The following is a 7,090-nucleotide window of genomic DNA, read 5'->3' as shown; positions in this document are numbered from 1 at the left end:
ACCGGCCAACTCGTCAAGCAATTCATCGATAATGGGCAAGGGAAACTTATTCTTGATGGTGATGTCATTTAGACGACGGTAATCAACACAGAAACGCCATGTATCGTCTTTCTTTTTGACCAGCAAAACTGGAGCTGCGAAGGGGCTTATACTGGTGGTGATCAAACCGGCCTGAAGCATTTCTGCAACCTGGCGCTCTATCTCATCCTTTTGCAGTGGCGAATAGCGGTACGGTCGGACATTAGGTGGAGTAGCTCCGGGTTCCAGATGAATTGCATGATCAAAAGTGCGGTGAGGGGGCAGAGTCGTTGGCTCCTGAAACACATCAACAAACTCATCAAGCAGCGCTTGCACTTGTGGTGGCACGGGCTCCTTGGTTTCTGACGCCGATTCAGTTGTGTGAATCACTGCTAGAGCCCAAACCTCATTGCCCTGTATCCATTTGGATAGTTGCTCTGCTCTGATTTCTGTAAGTGCCGGCTCTGTCGGCGCGCGCACTCCTTGTAGCTTAATGTTAGTACTGCCATGAAGAAACTCCAATGTTTTCAAGCCCCAATGACAATTCATAGGACTGAATTGCGCCAACCAATCGACCCCTAGCACTGCATCATAAGCACCCAGATCCAGCAAACGCATGTCTGTAGCAAATGTGTTTCCCTGGCACCACCATTGCAATTGAGCTACTTGTTGATTGGACTGTAGTGTATCACCATTAGCTACTCGAACTGTCACTAGTTCTGCATCTTGCACTGACAGCCAGCCCTGCGTGCAAATTCTGAGTTCACAAAAGTGTGAGTGCTACCCGAGTCCACCAACAGAAGCATCACCTGATTGCCCACTAAAGCTTGTAGTCGTATGGTTTCTGCTGACTCCGTGCCGGCTACCGCATGAACCGAGATATGATAACATGTGGCAGCATCCTCTGGACGATCATCAAGCAGCTCGAGAGCACGGATTGCTTCGTCCGACAGGAGCTCACCATGAGTACCCACCTCGATTGTGAGCAACTGCCCAACTCTGTCACACTTGTGTTCTCGCGTGTACTTGTCCCCACATTTGAAGCACAGGCCATTGGCTCGCCTGAATTCCCGGAGCTGCCATTCCCGACCGAAGTCATTGGGGCCGCGCTTGGCGCCATCAATACATGGTTGGGCTGGTGGTGGAGTGAGTGCAGGCACAGGTGCTGGTGGGATCGCACGCGCATATACCAGCGGACGACCCCTTGGTCTGTTGTTGTCTGTTTCCTCTTCCTGAATCCTGGCCAGCGCTACCGCTCTGGACACACTTGTGGGCGCATGTTGGCGTACCCCGGTACGCACCTCGTCTCGCAGTCCAATGATGAATTGAGACACAAAGAACTTCTGGTTGAGGAAGGGATCCAGTGCGATCAGATGGTACATGATTGCCTCGAAGGAGAGACGATATTCTGCAACTGTGCTTGTCTGTTTGAGATGATGAAGACGATGCATGAGAGTGTCAAACTCATCCTAACCAAACTCCGCTTGCACTGCTGCAGTGAATGTGTACCAATCGCCGAGGCCGTGGAGACGCTTGTATGCTTGACACCACAGAGCTGCGTGCCCTTCCATGTATAGCACTGCCGTGGCGACCCACTGCTCTGGAGGCGTCTGGTAGAGCTCGAAATAAGTGTGGCAGAGGTCAAACCAAAGTCGCGGCGCCTCGCCACCAAATCGCGGAAAATCATGTTTGGGCGGCTTATGGTGGTAGTGCTCGCGGGGCGGTGGGGAAACTTGGTGGTCCTGGTGACCGGCCTGGCGATCCACCACAGGTGGTTGCTGGATCGGGCGATGGAGAAGCAGGGCCCCCTGATTGACAAGTACGGCCGCCGCGGGCGCGGTCGATGAAGGCGGCGCTGCACGCATGTCTGCGTCGTGGTTAGCCTGTTGATGCTTGACGGCGTCCAGACCCTCGCCGAAATCGGCCACCTGGGTGCCGAGCTGCTTGACCTCCATGGACAGAGAAGAAATTTTTTGCAGTAATTCCTCTAAAGTTTTCTGCGCACCCTCCATGGCTTGCAACACAAATTTCGTCTGAGCCGACGGAGTCGCCGACGACGCCGTTGCAACCGCCCTAAATCGAGCCTACCCCGCTAGGGATTTCACGTCTGGTCACCGGAGCAACTGGACACCCTTTGTGGTGGATGCTACGGCTCAATCGCGGGATTGTGGTGCAGCGGTGGACCGGCAAAGCTCTGAATACCACGTTGTTACGACCCCGTGAGAAATCGAACAGGAAGGGAGAGAAGATCAAGGAGAAGGGGAAGAGATCCAGAGGTAGGAGAAGGGGTAGGTGAGAAGAGAGTTCAGGATGAGAAGGAATCTTAATTATCTCAATGACAACGTGCCTACACTGCCATCATGGCTACGCCTTTAACGCCACAGCCTGGCTCAGGCCCACACGTCATACTCACCCTCCTAGTGACGACTATTCCACTGGCTCCTCCTGTGGGTCCAGTTCTTCTTCTCCTCCAAGTTTCTGTTGCTGCACTTGTGCCTCTCTGTCCGCCTCTGCTTCAGTCTGGGGCGTGACTGGAGTGGAGGGCGTGACAAGCATTTACCTTCTAATCTGAAGTCTGGCAAGCCCGATTCGTGTGCAAGTTCTTCCTGCGATTCAATCTAGATCGGTTGTGACTAATCTTGTTGACTTTGTTTTTGACGGGTTGATGGTCCAAAGGTCTAGATGATACGATCCCTTGGTTCACCAAAATGTATGTTCTAGCTATTTAAGGGCAGTACGCTAACACGTGCTCGTATCAGCCTATCCGATAAGGAGTAGGAACTGAGTTCCGATAAGGAGTAGGAACTGAGTTGGTAATGATTTCGGTATAGAGTTAAAATTCCAAATCCAAGTTTACATACAACCCGTATAAACTCCTGGGCCCAGCAGTTTTGATGGGGCCCCATGTTAGTCATTTAGTAAATTACCACCCCGTATAAACAACCTGTACATGTCGTCATCTATGTAAAACTCTCATCTTTTATAAAAGGGCAGTAATACGCGCCGGCGCACCGGCCCAAGTTTGGGCCGGCCGCTGCGTGACCCTTCGATCTGGTGCCCCACAGCCGAGGGATCTGATCTCGCCTCTCCTCTTTGAGTCGTCTTCTTCCTCCGAACACATCCCAGATGAAAAATCCCCGCCTCTGCCCCACGCGACTCTGCCTCCGTGTGCAGCTCCTCTAGGGAAACAATCGTTGGCCGCCGGTCGCTCGCAGCCACACTTCCTCTCTTCGCGTCGCCGCCAGTCGCTCACGCCCCCGCTTCCTCTCTTCGTGCCGCCGCTCCTCCGTTCTCCTCCTCCTGCGCGCCTGCAACTTTTCTGATTTCCAGTCGCCGGTCACCGCCGTGAATGCCGGTAACAATTACTGTCTATGGTAGTAGCAAAAATTATGTGTGGTTGTAGCAAAATGTTGTCGCCGCCGTCAAGGGTTGCATCTTCTCCATGAACGATGTAGCAAATCCTGTAGTCGGTAGTAGCAAAAAAATTGTTCGGTTGCAGCAAAAAAAAGTCACCGTCGTCTGGGTCGCATCGTCTTCACAAATGAATGTAACAAAAATCATCGCTGGTAGTAGCAAATTATGTCTCTGGTAGTAGCAAAATCACTACCCGGTTGCAACAAAAAGAGTTCTTCGCTGTCATCGGGGTCGCACCACAGGCGCATAATGGTTGTAGCAAATTCCACCGCTGGTCGCAGCTCCTCTGTCGCTTGGTTCCAGCAACTTGTGCCAACGGTTACAACATTAGCTATCGCGCCGTCGTAGCAATCCGTCATCGAGGTCCCCACAGCCGCCGGCGCAACTCCTCACAGGGCCCGTGCCTCCATCTCTTACTGTCTTTTGCAGGGAAACAACATGGATGGGGGAGGCGCGCGCGCGAAGGAAGAAATAGCTCGGGGAGGGGGGCATCTTCACTGGTAACTCATCTCCGGTGAGATGCTATCAGGCCTGGTTGAGGAGGTTGCAGCGAGAAAAAGCTGGTGGGCCCGGGCGAGAAGATAAGGGAGAAACCAGGAAGATGGGAGAAGAAAACAGGACGAGGGAAGTGGTGGCCCCATGCGCCCGTGGGACGCGACAGGCCGAAGATTCGGCCGGCGCACCGTCCCCAATCGTTTACCTTTATAAAAGACAAGGACTGTGCTAACGACCAGTCGATTGGTCGTTAGCGACAGATTCGCACGATCTTAACTCACCTTCCTCTCGCGACCTGCACGCTCGGTTCCACCGATTTTTCTTCTTCTCTCGAAAACCGTATACGTGAATAGTAAATTCCTAGTGGTTTTTCTGGTTTTTTGGCTACACAATATGAAAAGAAAACAAAGGTGGTAGAAAGGGGACTCAAACCCAGGTCTATTCATTAGACTTTGAGGCCAATAACCAACTAAGCCACCTTTAGTTGTTGTTTATTGTATAAAAACAAGGTTATTTGAACCTTTATTTTTCTGTCAAACCAACAATAAAGTTTTTTTTGCTTGGTAACTTTGGTACGACCAACGTGATAACTATGACTTGTAAAGAGTTATCAAAATGTGTTGTATGTAAGTTATCGGGTATCTGATGCGTAAATTACCGTGCTATTTACACTAGGTTATCAGGGCATATTTCTAGAACTTTTCGCCCACGGTGAAAAATTATCAATGTGTTTATATGTAAGCTATCAGGTCAATTGCACGTAAGTTATCATCTTATTTACATAGAAGTTATCGGGTGGTATATTTTAACAAGTTTTTCACCTCAGATGGTAAAAAAATGGTATTTTATTTGAACTTGTCAGGAGCCAAGTAGTGGGTGAGTTGGCTAGTGTGTTAAGATCTCAATATTGAAGTCTTGTGTTCAATTCTTAGCTTCAGCATGAATTTTTAGGCTATAAAACTACAATATGGAAACTATTAGCATCAAGATTTGTTTCCACATCTTTTTCTCCCATTAATTATCAGGCCTGCGATGTGTGAGTTATCAAGCTATTCGCACAAAAAATAACTGAGGGTATTGATCAACGTGCCTCCCTCCACCCAGTCGCCAAATTTACCAAGACCTAGGTACATAAGTCACCAGGTCAGCGATGTGTGAGTTACCGTGATATTCACATAGAAGTTATCGGGGGTATATTTCATCACCTCTATTCGTCAAAGTTATCATGATCGGGTTGCATAAGTTATCAGATCTCCGATGTATGGGTTACCATGCTACTCACACCAAAAGATACGGGGGATATTTCTTCAACACCCATCCCTACGCCAAAGTTATCAGGACTGAGTTATATAAGTTATCAGGTTGTGATATGAGAATTATCCTGATATTCACACAAAAGTGACCGGGGAGTATCCCACCTGGTCGGCAAAATTACAACGGTGTCATCAACTGTAGATGAGTTGGTAAAAATAGTCTACTTAAGTGCGGAAAACATTGGACATTGCATTAACTGTTGTGCAAACGTAGAAGAGGAGACAAGTTAATAAGCTATTGTTGTGTTTCTTTGGACTGTGGTTTTCTTTACGTTAGATTAGTAGATCTAGAAATAGTACCTAACCTACACATAAACAGAAGGACTCGATCTAGTTCAAGTGGTAAACGATGGGTGTAGTGTAGCATGAGGTTGTAGGTTAAAATCCCCACCTCCTCATTTTTTAGCACTTTAAAAGTCATCAAAAAAATAGAATCAGAGGCGCTGGCGCGTTGCCAAAACATCGTCACATCCCGAAAAAATGGATCCAACCGATCGCCCGAGAAAAACACGCACCATTGGGAGCTGTACATGGAGAAAAAACAGCAGATCCGCAAATCGCGAAGTCTACCGCCTCGGATGCGCGCGAACGCACAATTTTGAGATGGACGGCATCCGAGTCATGCGAATATCTCGCTAACTGCCAGTCGACAGGAAATTAGCTTTTCCGAAAAGACAAATATCTGTCAGCTCAGACAATCCCCTCCAGCAACCTTATCCATCCGCCTGCACCACCTCTTCCATTATCCGACTGATGAAGATCTCGCCGCTTGCCATCACCGAACTAATTCCCAAACCATTGCGGCTGCACTTGTTGATTCATTTCTTCCAACTTCTCTTCGTCTGGCGCAGTCTGCGGTTGCGCGGAGTGCGCGGGCGCATTCTCAAGGATGTGGATCCTCGACGACCTCGTGGAGTCCGGCGGAGCGTTCTCAAGGGTTTCGGCCAAGGTGATGACATGGCCGACGGCTAGAGAACCATGGCAGAGGTGTTGTAGTTTGGTCCAATGGAGGAGACTGATACGGAACTCACCGAGTCATCCGCTGATGGTGAATTATTGGATCTGACTACAGTGAGATGCTGGCCTCCTCATTGTTCTTGCTGGCCTCCTCATTGTTCTTCCTGTCAAACTACTACTAAATGTAAGTGGAAACTGATGATTTGCATCCTACTGAGGATTATTTCTTGTTTATTTTCTTAAACTGCAAAGGCCTTATCTTGTGTGTGTTAATATGTCACCTTGGATATTAGTTTTGGTATAGGTTTGTACAGCTGGTAACCATATCAAGTAACGAAGAAACATATTCTAGTTTCCAGCAAGACGTCGTTGATTTGCTTATATCTAGTTCTGCTATTAATTTACTAAAGCATGTTCCTCTATATTATGCTGGTCTCGTATAGATTTGGCAAAGTATAATTTCTTCAAATTGTGAAGTGAATCCTAATGTGGAAACTCTAGTATTGTAGTATGTTTCTGCCTATTGTGCTCGCCTTGTACATATTTGCGGAAAATAGCATGTATATAAAGGAAACTACATGAAGAAAGTTAACTATCTGTTTTGAACATTGGTACATTCAGACCCTTAATCTAATAATATCCTTCTTATCCTGGTCAATATCAAATACTCTTACTTACTTGGTCGATACAAATAAATTATCGTACTATTTATTTCATAGGCTACTGATCCACTAATTATCTAGATGACTAAGAACATTGGTAACATTCACACCCTTAATCTAATAAGTATCCTTCTTATCCTGATCGATATCAAGTACTTTTACTTATCATGGTTGATAAAAATATACTGTCATACTATTTATTTCATAAGCTACCGATTCACTAATTATCTA

This window comes from Triticum dicoccoides, chromosome 7B, assembly GCF_002162155.2.
Source record: "Triticum dicoccoides isolate Atlit2015 ecotype Zavitan chromosome 7B, WEW_v2.0, whole genome shotgun sequence".
NCBI lineage: Eukaryota > Viridiplantae > Streptophyta > Magnoliopsida > Poales > Poaceae > Triticum > Triticum dicoccoides.
The sequence above is the reverse complement of the archived record's forward strand: the minus strand, read 5'-3'. Positions refer to the sequence as shown.